The sequence below is a fragment of the Stegodyphus dumicola genome, chromosome 11 (assembly GCF_044657685.1).
Source record: "Stegodyphus dumicola isolate Sdum_Otavi_A_Nest chromosome 11, ASM4465768v1".
Lineage (NCBI taxonomy): Eukaryota > Metazoa > Arthropoda > Arachnida > Araneae > Eresidae > Stegodyphus > Stegodyphus dumicola.
The window spans coordinates 79,017,350-79,033,392 of NC_140778.1; the positions used below are offsets into that span (position 1 = coordinate 79,017,350).

The window sequence follows — 16,043 nt, forward strand, 5'->3', positions numbered from 1 at the left end:
TAGAGAAAAACTATTAATGAAAATGCAAACAAAAATGAATCCACTGGCTCTCTTTCTAATAAAAAATTGAGTAAATATCAAGAAGAGTTTATTTTATACTAATTTACATGTTGCATTATCAATAAAAAATGAATATCCATTGTGTGTTAAATGCAGTGAAAACTTGGCACATGGAAAGCATGAAACCTACAAAATTGAAAACACATTTAGAAATTAAACATAAAGATTTAGTAAATAAAACTGAAGAATTTTTTTTAGGAAATGAGCTGAGAGCATTAAAAATTAAAATGTATTTTTGAAAAAATATACAACAGTTCCTGAGAAGGCTTTACGGGCATCCTTAAAAGTTTCATATTTAATTGCAAAAAACTTAAAACCTCGTACAATTGGAGAATCGCTCATTCTTCCTTCAGTAATTGAAATGACATCAATAATGCATGGAGAAAAATATAGTAATGATTTTAAAAAAATAGTATTATCAAAAGATACCGTTTCTCGCCAAATTAATGTCATATCAGACACTATAGAATACAAAATCCTGTCTTTACTATACGACATGATGAAACTACCGACATTACTAAAATGTCTCAATTCATTGTTTATCTGAGATACGTTTTTGAAGACGACGCAGTAGAATATTTTTTATGTTGTAATATTGGGGAAGAAAAAGCAACTGAAGAGAAAATATTTGAAATTACTAACAGATATTTTGAAACCAATAATCTTATCTAGACACATTATGTCGCAGTTTGTACTGATGATGATGCAGCATTAACAGGTAATTATAAAGGACTAAGAGGTTTAATAATGAAATTGCTCCCCATATAACATTCAACCATTGTATGACACATAGACAAGGTCTTGTTGCAAAAGACATTGATGAAGAATTCCACAACATATTGCAATTAATTATACTAAAAGCAGAACCTACACAGTTGTCTCTTTTTTATACACTGTAATGAGATAAGTTCTGTGTATGAGACATTATTACCAAAGTCAGTTGGCTTTCACACAGAAAAATACTGCAACATATTTTTGATTTAAGAAATACAGTTTACGTATTTTGGGAAGAAAAGAAACATACATCAGCGAGTTCATTCATTAATAATAATTCGTTAACAAAAACAATAGAAACATGTTTTTCAGAATTTACTAAAGAAAACAATACAGATTTCTTGTTTAAAGCAACATATGATAAAACTGACAAAAAACTTCTTGAAAAATTTCCAAATAAGGAATTAGGTTGGATCCGTGACCCATTTTTCTTTGGTATTTTCAATTCCAATGTATCGCTAAATGAAAAAGAACAATTAATTGATATTTCAAGTGACGGAATACTGTGTGTTCAAGTTAAGTCTCTAACTTGCCAAAAATTTTGGTTATCTATTGGAAACGAATATGCCGATTTAAAAGGAATAAAAGTAATTATTACGTTTCTTACATAAAATTGTATAGTAAACCTTTAGCTTATATTTTAAAGCTTCCAAAATGCTTATGTTACATTTCTCTGTTATATAAGCATTGAAAGTGGATTTCTCACTGAAATAGAAATAATTTTGCTATTGGATTAACATGGAGAATTTTTTTATTGAAATATTTTTTCTCTGTGTCATTTAGTTGCATCTACTAGAATATAAAGATTAAAGAACTGTTTTTAAAACATTTTGAATTCGTTGTCATATTGATCTATGAAGCAATAGATTAGTGAGTTTTTATTATATTATTGGTAAATATAGTTTTTAAACAAAAAATTTTCAGCGTAGGTAATTATTTGTCAAATATGAGTGTGTTTACAAAGCGGAAATAAAGAATAAGTGATAAAAAGAAAATTCAGTTAGAGCATTCATATTTTTAACAAAGTAATTAGCTTTAATTTAATTTTAAAAATACGATATATTTTAAAATGATAGGCAAAATCCAATGTGAAAGGTTATGTGAAGATTACGATAGTACCTACACTATTCAGCATTTCCTATAATTCTATAACCAGATAATATTAAAATGAATTTTATCTGAATGAAGTTTTCTTATTGCAGAAACAGTCAAATTATGCAATTACGTAAACGAATGCACTTCCAGACTATATACTCGATGCTGTTCACAAACTGCAAGCCAAAGTTCTGTTTATGTTACTTCTCGCCTTTCGGCGCATGCTCAAGAATTACCATCCAGGCGAAACTAGTCGATTTTTCCCTGACGTCAAAAATTCGAAAAGTGGGGTAGGGTTTGGAAATAAGCAGTAAGGCCATCTCCAAAACAGTACGAGTGTAAGCAGAGCGTACGTACGATTAATCTAGAAGGTAGTAATGATTCAAAATAAACACTTTTATGATAAATGAAAGCTAAAGAGATCCCCCCCATTTTTATTCATGGTCTAATACATATATTTTACATACGCCATAACACTCATGTTAAATATTATAACAATCTAGTAAATTTCTCTTGTATCTTTCATTTTCAAACTATGCATCAAACACGAATCTCGTAACGCTTTATTGGAATGATTCCTTCTTCTAAATTAGACAAGAATAGTAGTACTTAAAAAAAATTCTTGAAATTTAAAAAATATTGAGCTCGAGTTTGTACATATATTTTGTACAGTCACTAAAGCTTTAGAGTGTATTAATAATTATAGTCTACAGTATATTTATTATATAGCATTAAACAATTCACGGTAATTCCTTTCCCTTTAGTTATTATTTAATTAAGGTGCATCATACAGTGTTAATTGAATTTTTACAGATGCCGCGAAAATGTAGCGTTCCAAGATGCAAGTCAAATTACTAAGCAAACGAAGATCATATTACAACTTTTAAGTTCCCCAAAGATGATATGCTGTGTAAAACATGGATTAGTAAAATTAATAGAAAAGACTTTGTACCGGGATAATATGCTTGTGTATCCATTTTGCATTTTGATGAACGTTTCATCATAAGAGACGACAGAGCAACACGACGTGATGGGATAGTATTAACAGTTCAAAGAAAAGAAAAGTGCCAGTTTTATCAAAAGATGCATATCCTACTATTTTTTACGGTCAACCTAAGTATTTATCTTGTCCTTTACCACAAAAGCGAAAGACACCAGAAGACAGGACAAGAGAAATAAACGAACGGCGTGAAAATAATTTAAAAAAACTGTGTGCTGCAGACAACATTGCCTCCTTTTCAGAATTTTTTAAACATTACAGCAATAAATTACCAGATACATGGGCAATAATGAAAGCATGTGATTATATACTTTTTTTTTCGTATTGAGATGGAAGATTGTCCATCAGTCACTGTGTCATTTAAAGTCGAGCATGATTTAACTGTTTCAGTTTTTCGTGAAGGTTTAAACATAACAATTATGTTTGAATGGCTTTTGGGAAAAGATCTATTATGCAATAAATGGTCAAAATTTTAAAACCTTTCAAATCATCTGTACAGTTATGAGAAAACCTCAAAAACAGTCGAAGAAATGCTAAGTTAGCATTAAATGTTGGGTCGACAACTGGGTTAAATGCAAAGTATTTATCTCATAAATCTTCACAACTACAAAATCATGAAAAGGTTGTGAATCTTTTACTTCATGAGATTTATATTAAACCTACTGTTGCATATAAGAATGGTAAAATTGAAGGCTTGTCATGTACAGATATATCTCAAGAAGCTTCTACAATTCAAACCTTTATGATTTCTAAAATCTTATCTTCAAATAAAGAAGTTGTTGCAATGCATCCTGTCTATAATTAAAATTTAATTAGGTGTTAAAATTTGTTCATGATTGTGGCTTCGAGGTTGTTTCCATAATTTCCGACAACTATGTTAACCGAAAAATGTTTGAATGCTATGCAATGGTCATATGGTGTCTGCTATTGAAAATGAATTTCGTTTGGGAAAAAGGATTTCTTTTATTATTTGATTCAGTTCATTTACTGAAATGTATAAGGAATAATTGGTTAAACCAAGCTGAAACCAATCAAACCTTTAATATTCCATCTTTTGATGATACAGATAATAAGTTATACTGTGCAAGTCTATTGCATCTGAAAAAATTATATAACATAGAGTAACAGCATTCTATAAAAATAGCTCCAGCTCTATCGAAAAAAGTTCTATATCCAACTTCTTTAGAACGGCAGACTGTTTCTACTGCCGTTAAACTTTTTGATGAAAAGACTGTTGCAGCATTACATGTCGAATTAAAAGAAAACAAAACAGGATATGGAGAAACTGTTAGAGGAACAAAATATTTCATAGAAATAATTTTGAAATGGTGGAGTATTGTCAATGTTAAACATCCACGCAAAGGACTACATTTAGCAGATCCGAATCGTGAACCAGTAATTTCAATTAATGATGATAAAATTAAATTTCTCGAAAACTTTTGTACGTGGTTGATAAAATGGAATGGTGATGACAGGAAAAGTCCGGAAAAACTGTTGGTCGACTCACCAGACAAACATATCATGCAATGAATCATACAACCACAACTTTTATCCAGCTGTGGGATTATTTATTACAGAATTTAAAATTCCAGTATGTGCTGTATGGAAAATTTCAAAAAGACAATTTGGAGGCAAGATTTGGACAATATCGCCAAATGAGTGGTGCAAATTACCATATTTCACTGACTCAGGCTTTAGAATCTGAAAAGAAACTCCAGTTAATTAGCTGGATGAAATTGAATTCTTCAAAAAACGGGGAATTTTGAACTAAAATGAGATCTTCAGTTTGAACAAACTACATTTTTGTACTCCGAGGAACTGGTTCATGTTCACTTCAAGCATGCATCAGTCACGACATGCTGGAATTATGACACGAAATTGAATTGAGAAAGAATTGTTTATAAACTCAACAGAATATTCAAAGAAATCACAACAAGATTTCAACAGTTTCATGTTTTTGGTATATCTTCCTTACTGCATAGAAACTTTTGAATAAAAAATACGAATGTAGATTAAATTATGATCACAATAAAGAAAAATTTCTCATCGAGAGAGAAATAATGCAGATTTTTATTTCTATTATTGCTTGGAAAAATGAAATACAGAGATGGAAGGACGATCGCATTTAACTTTTGCAATTTATTCTAAAATATAATGTTTAGAACTCATTCACGCTAAAAAATATTAAAGATATTAATTACCATTGAAAATGAGAGCAACGTGAAGAAATTTGCATTACTATACTAGTTTCAAAGACTAAGCAAATGTCAGTGCTATTATCGAGATAGCATACATTTCTCTCATCATTTTGATACCTATTGCCGAAGATTTTATTTAATCTTATTGCAATGTACGTTGCAGAGATTTTAGTTGCTAATTAGTATCTTGAACATTATAATACTATTACTAAATTTTCTGACAATTGCTGTAAATATTAATTGTATTGAAAGGCGTTTTTCTAAATGCAGATCAATTAAGGAGGGTCTAAAATTTAAAAATGATTATATTGCGTTGAAGAAATTGTACTGTATTGTTTACAACAGCCACAGGAGTAATGAAACAAACTTGTAGAATTTTATTGGCACTTATGTTAATAGAAAAACAAGCAAATTAGCATTTCAGAATGTTGAAATTGAAGTGTTATTTCAAAACTAAATACACATCTCTAATTTATTTCCCTATAAGTTATCAGGATTGATATATCTCTTTTGTAGTCCTGAGTAGAACAGTGAGTTTACTGGAAACTTATGTTCTGTTAAACTGTAGAAGAGATGACAAGAAAAGAAAGGGTTTAATTACCATTTATTCTCCACAATGCACAGGCGCTCCCGCACTTCGGGATACAAAAAACACTCATTGGGTCTGAATATAAAAAATTAGAACTACAACTAACTAAATTTAAATAAGAGTTAAATTCGAATCTTTTATACAGACTAACAACACTAAAATTGGCTTAAGATTTTTGTATGCATGTAGTACGCAAACTGCGGGAAAACTACAATACGTCTTCAATATCAAGAGCACTAAACCTTTGGCCTTACACTGTTTGAAAGCACGCGTGAAATAAAGTGGCGAGAAAGCTCACTCTCTCTCTCTACTTGGCGAAAAGCCATAACTTATATACTTAAGATTTTGCAAGCCTAATTTGCAAAACGAAACTAACACGTTTTTTCTGGCCGGAAGTGCAAAATAAGAGAGGACAGTAAAGTTTTAAAATAAAATAAACGTTAGTAAAACTGATCCTTATAAAGTCTTTTTATAGCATTGCAAAAAATTTTTCGTGTGTACTAAGAGGGGTGGGGGCCATCGCCAGAGCTCGTTTGATCTGTGCCACAGCATCGCTGGGAGTCAAAATCATTTGAATTTAGAGAAATACTGAGCAACAAAATTTTTACAATTTAGGAAGGCACCGGACACCTTTTCATTTGTAGGCATAATAAATTTTGTCGACTACAGAATTTCGCGTGGAAAAAGATACGATTTAACAATAGCCGATGTGCTTTAAACTGAAGTTCGGAACGAAAATTCTTATTTCCTTTTCTGAAACCCTTTAGTAGCCTAATAAATCCCATAACAATATTGTTACTTGTTATAATTTACAGGGATTGAATACCTCAGTTGATTTCAGATTGCGTAAAATTATATACACTGACTACCAATAAGTATTTAGACACCTATGCAAATGACGATATCTGCGGTCCTAAGGTACGTCACGGACTCCGCCGGTATATATCGTGTAGGAAACAGCATCGGCTTAAGTCGCTTGCAAGATGACTTGCAGTTCGGAGCTCTCTGATTTCGAGAAAGGTATAATTATCGGGTATCACAAATGTGGCCGATCCTTAAGGGACATATCTAGCGATCTGAAGTACCCAAAAATCGACAGTGGCCTATGTGATTAAGAAATGGAAGGTGAGCGGTGACTGTCGGAATGTGCCCCGAGTCGGCAGACCAACGAAACTGGGAGATAGAGACCGACGAGTGCTGTCCAGAGAAATTCGAAAGAACCGCACCCAACCGATGGCCCTCATCCACGAGGAGTTTCAACAGGCATCCGGGAGTATTGTTTCAATGAATACCATCCGTAAGGAAGCACATCTGCTTGGTTTTCATGGTCGTGCTGCTGCCCATAAGCCTTTGATCACAAAGTCCAACTGATCGGTTAATGTGGTGCAAAGCACATCGAAATTGGACCGTAGATCAGTGCAAACGGGTTCTTTGGAGTGACGAATCAAGGTTCACCCTTTACCGTTCGGATGGCAGGGTCTGAGTCTGGTGTCTACCTGGAAAACGTCTCCTGCCAGAATGCATTGTGCCAACAGTCAAGTTCGGCGGAGGTGGAATTATGGTCTGGGGGTGTCTCTCCTGGTATGGGCTGAGACCCTTGGTCCCCATACATGGTAAGCTCAACTCCGGTGCCTACTGCACTATTTTGGATGACAATGTGCTTCCTACATTGTGGCAGTTTTACGGGTTGGACCCCTGTTACTTTCAAGACGACAATGCCAGTTGTCATGTTTCGACGTTAATCAAGGCTTGGTATGGTGCCAATGGAGTTCATCGAATGAACTGGCCTGCCCAGAGTCCAGACCTGAAACCTATCGAGAACCTCTGGGACGAGTTGCATCGCCGAATTCAGGGGTGCACTACCCGTGAAAAATCGGTGAAGGAACTTCTATGTTTTCTTTAAGTCGAGTGGAAGAAAATACCACTAGCTGTCATACAAAGACTTGTGGAAAGTATGCCCCGGAGGGTCCACGCTGTAATTACTTCTCGTGGAGGCTCTACCAACTATTGATTTTGAATAAAGTTAGTTTTTCTTTTCTATCACAGGTGTCCAAATACTTATTGGTAGTCAGTGTAGTATTAATATTTTCTCTACTCGCTTCCAATGTTTCACCATAGCAAGCCTATTCCTTTTTCTGCCTTTAAAAAAAATTACCGTATCTTGTATTTTACTGGAGCTACTAAGTCAGCTGAAGTCTGGCAGCATACATTATGTTGAGATATTTGTAATCCCATTCTTACTGGTAAAAAGGAAGTATAGCTTTCTGTCAAGTCCGAAACATTCATTAGCTTTCAGCCAGGTCCGAGTTATTCTGAAACTTAAATCTCATTCTGTATGTTACTTTTGATTGGTTAGTTATTGTGTCTTGTTTATGATTTGTTAAACCATGATCTGTTGTAAAGTTATATATATAACCTTTGTAACCACTTATCGCTGCTTAGTATTATTCTGTTATTCTGCCTGCTTAGTTTTATTCTGCCTGTACTTATTTATCTGTGCTATTCCTTACTATGTGTACTTAGTATTATTCTGCTTGCATGTAACTCTGCGTATTACTCTGCATATCTCAGTAATAAATATTTGTTTTGCGAACCACGGCATTTTCTATGTTTAACAGCAGAGCGTGGTTCCTTCAAAAGTTAGAATTCGCTGATAGTTTCCTAATTGAACCTTCAGTGTAATAATTTCTCGTTCGCGTGATTTTGATTTGGTATATTGTGAATGATGGCTTTTTCCGGAGGTGAAAGGGAAGCTTTCGGTGTAGCGCCATTTGACGGTGTTAATAACTTTACTGTTTGGTGTCGAAGAGTTCGAGCAGTATTTACGGCAAGAGAATTGGATACGTTTTTGGAAACAGAAGCAGTTGCGGACAGAGTTGCAGATGTTTTGAAATCAAAAAAGGCTTATGCCTTAATACTTGCCCTTCTAAGTGACAATGTTATTACTTCTCTTCAACGTGAAGACACTGCATGTAAAATATGGAAGAAACTACAAGCTACGTATAGCGCTAAAGGTTCAGTGAGTCAAATTTTAACGCGTAAACGTCTAGCTACCATAAGGAAATCCAAGGATGTGTCAATGAGACAGCATATCGACAGCATAATGAACCTGGTGAGTAGTTTACGCGTCTCTGGCTCTGAAGTAAGCGATTTTGATATTATTATTTACATTTTAATGTCTTTGCCAAAAGAATATGAAAATATTAAGGCATCTCTCGAAAATCAGCCAAGCAATAATTTGAGTTTAGATTTTGTTACAAGTAGACTTATTGATTGTGAATCTCTTATGTTTGATTATAAAAATGAAAATAAGTATTCTAAACCAAATACAGATAACTCTGTTTTTATTAGTGCTCGTAAAGAATTGTTTTGTACTTATTGTAAAAGAAAAGGACATTCTGTTAAATTTTGTAGGAAAAAGAACTGCGTCTGTCATAACTGTGGGAAAAGTGGTCATTTCAAAAGTGAATGTTTTGATAATTCTAAAAAGCAGGCAAATTCAAATAGTAATAAGTATGCTTCCCCTGCAATATCTTTTATGGCTGGAAATCTTGTGCATGAACAATTTATTATTGATTCTGGTGCAACTTCTCATATGTCTTCTCACAAGGAATGGTTTACCTCAATTAAGCCTAAGACTGGAACTGTTAAGTGCGCGTCTAAGTCGGCGGTTTTACAAGTGGAAGGAATTGGTGATATTTGCGGTAAAACTAAGAATGGTGTTGAAATAATGTTAAAAGATGTTCTTTACGTTCCAAAATTAAACGGACAATTAATTTCTGTTAAAAATATTGAAGCAGCAGGTTTGAGCGTAATTTTTAAAAATGAAATAGTTTATATTGAAAACAAAAACAAGCGTTTTAGATTTGGATACTTGGATAAATGCGGACAATATTTTAGTGATTTTTCACCAAACTTATTTACAGCTTTAGCAGTAAAGAATGATGATTTATGGCACAGAAGGTTGGGACACTGCTGTGATCAAAAATTAAAACTGATGAATCTTCCTGCAAAAGATTCCTTTTGTGAAGTATGTGTTCGTGCCAAACAAAGTGCTTTGCCTATAGGAAAGGGTCCTCGCATAAAAGAATCCAAACCGCTTATAACTATACACACTGATATATGTGGTCCAATAGAACCTCAAACACTCAATGGGGAAAGGTATTTCATGACTATAATTGATGACTATTCGAGATTTATGGAAATCAGACTGCTCAAAAGAAAAAGTGACATTGCTGATGAACTCAAGCTATTCTTTAAATTGAATCCAACTGTTGCAAAACTGCGCTGTGACAATGCCAAAGAATATGTCAGTGGAGAATTGCATGAAGTTGCTAAAAGAGCAGGTGTAAAAATAGATCCTGCACCTCCCTATACACCTTTTCTAAATGGTGTTGCTGAACGAGCAAATAGAACTGTACTGGAAAAAGCTAGAGCAATGATACTTGAGGCAAAATTACCAAAATTCCTTTGGGGGTGAAGCAGTACTTACGGCTGCATACATAAATAATCGACTCCCAAATAGTTCAATTGACAATCATGTTCCTTATTTTCTGAAGTATGGTGAAAATCCTGATTTAAAAAACATGCGTGTATTTGGCTGTGATGCTTATACTCTAGTGCCACCATCGCAAAGAAAAAACTAGATGAAAATTCTGTCAGAATGATATTTGTACGTTATTCCACAATGGGATATCGTTTAATGATTCCAGAAACAAGACGCATCATTGTTTCCAGAAATGTTAAATTTAATGAAGAAAAGAAGAAAGTAGAAAATCAAAAATATATTTCCGATAGTTCTGATTTGAGTGAAAATGACAATGATGACATTAAAAATGAAGACAAATCGATTTCAGACACTGATAACGGCGAATTAAATGCTGCAAATAAGAAGGAGGAACAAAGAAAATCCTCAAAAGAAACAGCCAGTTATGTATCCTGATCCTGAGATTTACCAAGTAATGTTTGCACAAGACACTTTGACATTTGAAGATATTGCAAATCTACCACAAGTAGAACAAGAACCATGGAAAAGAGCTATGGACGAGGAAATGAAATCTATGGAAGATAACGACGTCTGGGACCTACAAAGTTTACCCCCTGATAAAAGAGCCATTTCCTGCAAATGGGTTCTACGTAGAAAACGAGATGGAACTTACAAAGTGAGGCTTGTTGTTCGTGGCTTTATGCAAAAAGAAGGCATAGATTATACAGAAACGTTTTCTCCAGTGATAAGTATGTGCTCTTTACGTTTAATCCTGGTAATTATCAATAATGAAGGTCTGCAAACTTTTACTTTAGATGTCAAGACAGCTTTCTTGAACGGTAAGTTAGATGAAATCATCTACATGGACCAGCCAAAAGGATATGATGATATGAGTGGTAAGAAATGTAAATTTAAAGAGTTTATATGGTCTTAAACAGTCTCCTCGACAATGGTATCAGAAATTTCTTAATTTTGTTATTAAATTAGATTTTAAGCAATTGGACTCTGAACCATGTATTTTTATCAGAAATTTAAATTGTAAGAAAGTAATTATGGCTCTTTATGTAGATGACTTATTAATTGCAGGTTCAGATGTAAAAGAAACAAATATTATAATATCATTGTTATCAAATGAATTTAAAATGTCAAAACCTGAAAGTGTTTCGGAATTTTTGGGTATTAGACTGAAATTTGAGTCTGGTTGTTTATATTTAGATCAGAAACCATATATTGAAAAATTACTCGATAAATTTAAAATGTCTGATTGTAAAACAGCCCAAACTCCCATTCAACCAAAATCTACAGCAGCTGAATTTCAGAAAGGAAATGCATTTCATGGCCCATACAAAGAATTAATTGGATCTTTACTTTACTTAGCATATATCACAAGGCCAGATATTATTTTTGCAGTAAATTGCTTGAGCCAACTGCAGGAGCATCCTACTGATGTTGCCTGGTGTGCTCTAAAAAGAATTCTTAGGTACTTGAAAAACACCTTAAATTTAAAATTGATATACAAAAAGGGTGATTTGGAAAGGGCAAACTTGTGTTTGTATGTAGATGCAGATTGGCGGGGAGATACTCAAGATAGGAAATCAATTACTGGTTATTTTGTAATGTTTTCAAACTGTCCTATTATGTGGTGCTGTAATAAGCAAAAGTGTATTGCACTTTCATCAACAGAAGCTGAAATAATTGCTTTATGTAAAAGTATTCAAGATGTTTTATGGATAAAAAATGTAGTAAATGAAATTTCCAGTGTTAAAAATGTTTATATTTTTGAGGATAACCAGTCATGTATCAAAAGTATTGTTAATGAAAACTTTTCAGGTAGGTTGAAACATATAAATATAAAATTAAAGTTCACTCGTAAGACTGTTAAGGAAAATAATATTACAATTGAATATGTACAATCAGGTTTACAAATTGCAGATATCTTAACTAAGGCTTTGTCCAAAACAAAATTCTATGAAATGTTATCTTTGAGCTGTTTAAAAATTGTGTAATTCTTTTATGTTTTGTATAATGTGCGATTAAGGGGGAGTGTTGAGATATTTGTAATCGCATTCTTACTGGTTAAAAGGAAGTATAGCTTTCTGTCAAGTCCGAAACATTCATTAGCTTTCAGCCAGGTCCGAGTTATTCTGAAACTTAAATCTCATTCTGTATGTTACTTTTGATTGGTTAGTTATTGTGTCTTGTTTATGATTTGTTAAACCATGATCTGTTGTAAAGTTATATATATAACCTTTGTAACCACTTATCGCTGCTTAGTATTATTCTGTTATTCTGCCTGCTTAGTTTTATTCTGCCTGTACTTATTTATCTGTGCTATTCCTTACTATGTGTACTTAGTATTATTCTGCTTGCATGTAACTCTGCGTATTACTCTGCATATCTCAGTAATAAATACTTGTTTTGCGAACCACGGCATTTTCTATGTTTAACACATTATAATTATAAAAATAATGTAGTTTCCAATATCAGCAAATTTTATTTTCGATAAAATCCCCCTAATTCGATTGATGCTAAAAATTACAGTTTATTGTTTTAGGCAATTATTGTGAAAATGGTCATTTACATTCGATTTTAGGCAACACACGCATTCTATCAGAAAATGCGATATAATGAGCATTATCGTGACAGGAAAGTACTGTATATTCAACCATTTCAAAATGTGTAAATATAGAGTAACTTAAATTTGAGTGTTTGTGCTGAGAGTTTCCTTCAAGGAAACCTCAATCACGAAAATTTTAAAGTATTAAAATAGCCTCACCGGCGATAAAACCCCTGGTAGTTTGGTCTGAGGTTCGAATCCCGCAAACATGGGCTTCTTGGGCGTTTTCGTGGTTTTTCACGTGTGTAGCGTCTTAATATGAGCCAGTTTTCCTCATAAAGTCCTCCAGAAAGACATCCCTGCCTTCCATGTAGTGCCTTAGGGCGCAACAAGAGTGAAATAACAGTGAATAGTGAAAAATAACAATAAAAAAATCTGAAAGTTATTAGATTTTAAATTACGCCCAAAAGGGTGTTTTTTTTTAATATTTTGTTTGTTGGTAAGTTCAATAATTAATAATTATTCAATAGCTTACCTTGAATTTTCATCGCCCTGGAAATACTTGAATTTGACACAGTAAAAGGATTGAATAAGATTGAATTGAATTGAATAAGAAAAAGAAAGCTCAAAGAATTGAATAAGATTTTGACTTACCAGCTGTTAGAATTGTTTACATGACTTCATCCTTTCTTAGCATCGAATACTAGTCGTTTGGTTTTATTTAAGCTGTTGCCACAAACACACGGCAAAATTAAAAAATACATTATGAATTCAACATCTGGCGCGAGGGTGGCGCCACCTATAGAAAAAGATAAAATAAAGCATAAACATTTTTAAAACTGAACATTTCTCCCCGCGGACTGAACACTCAAGTTCAGGAATGACTATTTAGGAAGAGGACAGCATTTGGAAATTGGACGTAGATAAAATCCAGTTGACATTTTCACTTCAACAACTCGAACTACTCCGTCTTTTCCAGGGAAAACTTCTGTGATTCTTCCAAGATTCCACTTGAAAGGTGGAAGAGAATCCTCTTTGAGATAAACCAAGTCATTCACTTGAATAATGTTTGCAGCAAAGTCCACTTTTCTCGTAGTTGTAGTTGATTCAGATATTCCTTCTGCCATCTGGACCAAAACTGATTACGAAGCTGTTAAATCAGATGCCATCGTGACTTTAAGCAAAGAAAATTTGTTGAAGCTTTCTGAGGAAAGGAAGTTACAGGAGCATCTATTAAAAAGTGTCCTGGAGTAAGCGGTTTTAAATCCTAAGGATCTGAAGAAAGAGGAGTCACTGGCCTAGAATTTAGACATGCTTCAATCTGTATTACAAGAAAGGAAAGTTCCTGAAAAGTTAAGATAGCTAACTTGCAAACTTTCAATAAATGTTTCTTCGCAGGTTTGATTCCAGCCTCCCACAGTCCTCCAAACTGGGGAGCTGAAGGTGGGATAAAATGCCATACAATAGATTCTTGAGCTGCAGTTTTGAATTTTAGCAAAATAAAGAAGCTCTGATTGGTCTTTTATGTAGGTTGCTGCTCCTTGAAAATCCATTGCGTTATCAGAATACAGATTGACCGGCTTTCCACGTCTCGAGATAAACCGTCTTAAAGCCGCTAGAAAGGCATCTGTTGATAAGTCTGAAACAACCTCGAGATGAATTGATTTAGAGGCAAAGCAAATAAAAAGAGCAATGTACGATTTAATTCTTACTCTGCTGCGTGTCAGATTAGGTTTTGTAATGAATGGTCCACTAAAATCAAGTCCATCGTTAAGAAATGCTCTTCCAACACCAAATTTACTAGAAGGCAAATCTCCCATGATGGTATGGCATGGTTGCGACTTCAGTTTTAAGCAAGTCAAACATTTAGATAGAATTCGTCGGACTGCATCTCTTCCAGAGGGTATCCAATACTTTTAACGGATACAACACAAAGTAAGTAGAGGAACACTACGTAAATGCATTTTGTGATAATATTGTATCAATAGAGTAGTGAAATGATGATTCTTTGGCATAAGAATTTTAAGTTTTTGATTGTGATCGAGTTTGTTTATCGTCCTCCTACTCTAATAATTCCCTCTCCATCAAGGAAAACATTCATTGGAATCAGTTTACTTGTTAACTCGTTCCTCTTCTTCTGTTACTTCTTCTATTACTTCAGATTCGAGCCACTCTTCGAACACTGAATTGTATGTTTCAAATTTATCTTTCAACATGAGCTTCTTTGTTGTGGAAATCAATCGTTTTTCAGCAACTTCTCTGTTACTTGGTAAAGCTTCTTTATCGTTGATCCAACGTAAACTGACTTCATATCGATTATCCACCCTCTTCAGTCTTGTGAAAGTGACACCACAGTGATAAACTATGAAAGAAAGATAACAACTGAGGCTAGGTTCTAACAACTTTCTTGCTCTACCACCAGTGTTTCCTAAAAAGAATCCTCCGATTTTTCACATTCTATCAAAGGTATGACTTCCGATAGCACACTCTACACAAGAAACTGCTAATTTTAACAGCCTTGCAAATTAAACAAATGCTAAAGTCCAATCTATGCTTACTTCAAAGTCTTCCAGAATTGTCTACATAGATGGCCCTCTCTCTCAGATCTAACATGTCTAATAAAAAATTGGTGACTCTACACAAGAAACTGCTAATTTTAACAGCCTTGCAAATTAAACAAATGCTAAAGTCCAATCTATGCTTATTTCAAAGTCTTCCAGAATTGTCTACATAGATGGCCCTCTCTCTCAGATCTAACATGTCTAATAAAAAATTGGTGAGCATCAGAAAAAGTCACAAGCAGCTTATAACCTCTGGGATGTAAATAAAATTATGCAAAAGCTTTTACGAACGAAACTGACATCAATTATATCTACTCTTCTACAATTTTTGCAGAGCTCAGATTTGAAGTCCCTGTGCAAGCCAGATACATTTCTAAAAAGAACTGTTATTAAAGTTCAGAAATAAAATCGATAAAATGTATACTATATTCTTTGGATAAACTTTCAAATAAGATTTTAAATAAAAAATTTCCCTCCTAAAATTAATCACAATATGAAGAATGTGGATTCTTACACAAACTAATTAAATTAGTTTAAAAAGCAATAAGTCAACAGAGATAAGTATGATTTCAAATCATTCTTGCAATATTTATATTAGTTAATCTATGCAGAGACACATAGTATGCTCTATCACTTATATTTAATTTATGAGAAATGTGAAAGGGCATGATGTATTTTTAATGAGTTTATAATATTTAACTCTGTGTGCAATGTGAGTTTTAA

The 16,043-nt window shown here is 33.5% G+C and overlaps 1 long non-coding RNA gene across 1 annotated transcript; it reads right to left on the minus strand.

Annotated features, from left to right (window-relative positions):
• Positions 1–71: 71 nt before the first annotated feature.
• On the minus strand, positions 72–15,216 carry LOC146994146 (uncharacterized). The gene is made up of 2 exons (XR_015044040.1): positions 12,979–15,216; positions 72–186 (listed from the first exon to the last, which is right to left on the minus strand). It is a non-coding gene; the product is annotated as an uncharacterized LOC146994146 (long non-coding RNA).
• Positions 15,217–16,043: the final 827 nt, after the last annotated feature.